Source organism: Ambystoma mexicanum, chromosome 1p (genome assembly GCF_040938575.1).
Source record: "Ambystoma mexicanum isolate Mex_15411 chromosome 1p, UKY_AmexF1_1, whole genome shotgun sequence".
NCBI lineage: Eukaryota > Metazoa > Chordata > Amphibia > Caudata > Ambystomatidae > Ambystoma > Ambystoma mexicanum.
In genome coordinates, this window is record NC_090921.1 from 1190551982 (window position 1) to 1190553082 (window position 1101).

Consider the following 1101-nt stretch of genomic DNA (forward strand, 5'->3'; position numbering starts at 1 on the left):
GAGGGAGAGAGAGAGAGACGAGAGAGGAGAAGAAGAGAGCAGAGAGCGAGAGAGAGAGAGAGCGAGAGAGAGAGAGAGAGGACGGATAGAGAGAGAGAGAGAAGAGAGAGAGAGAGAGAGAGAGAGACTGACTCGTGGGCGAAAGGCACTATAAGCGAAAACAGATGAAGACAATTGGCTGGAATAGTGTCAATGAGGGAGAGGCCGAGGTGGGCACTGGCCAGGGTGGTGGCAGAAAGCGTGACGGAAACAAAAGAGTGGTGGCGAGAAAGCAGCAACAATAGAAGAGTGCTGACTCGAAGGGGTTTGGGGGAGGTGGGAGTGGGTAGGAGGCCGAGAAAGAGGAAGCGGAAAGGGGAACAGCATGACATAGTGGAAATAACTAGTAAATGGCGAGGGAGGGCGAAACCTTTGAGCAATAGAGAGGCGTGTGTAGAGGGAGAGGGGTGTAAGAGGAGGATGGAAAGAGAAAAGAGAAGCGAACAGCAACAGTGTGAAGGGGCTAAAAAAGGGAAGCCACTTCAGATGGAATAAGGACATTTCTGAACATTGGGGAGGTGGGGATAGAAATTGCGAATCGGCCATGGGAAACGATAGGAAGAGAGAGAAAAAAAAAACGACATGGTAAAAGGCAATACCACGACAACATGGAGAGCATAGGCGAGGAGAGGAAGAAAAGGGACAGAAAAGGCAACAGTGAAGGAGATGGAGGCAGCCGGATATGGATGGGATGAGAACGGGGATGGAAGTGAGATGGACGGTAAGGGGCTTAGGGTCAAGTGAGCAAGGCGTGTAGGATGGAATGGAAGAGATAGCGAAACGTTGACGGAGAGAGAGAGAAAGGAATATAAATGAGCAAGCACTAGAGATAAAAGATGAACACCACACAGAGAGAAGGCACAAGGCAGGATAAGCTAAAAAAGGAAGTGGGCCAAAAGGGAGAGTGGGGCAGTAGGAAAGATAGGGAGAAGGGAGTGGTGGGAAAAGGATAGACTAAGAATATGGGGAAAGGGTGTAATGGAAATATAATGGAAGAAAGAGCTGTGCATCCAGAGAATAGGAGCAAAGTTAATGGGCGAGAGGGAAGAAACCAGAGAAGAA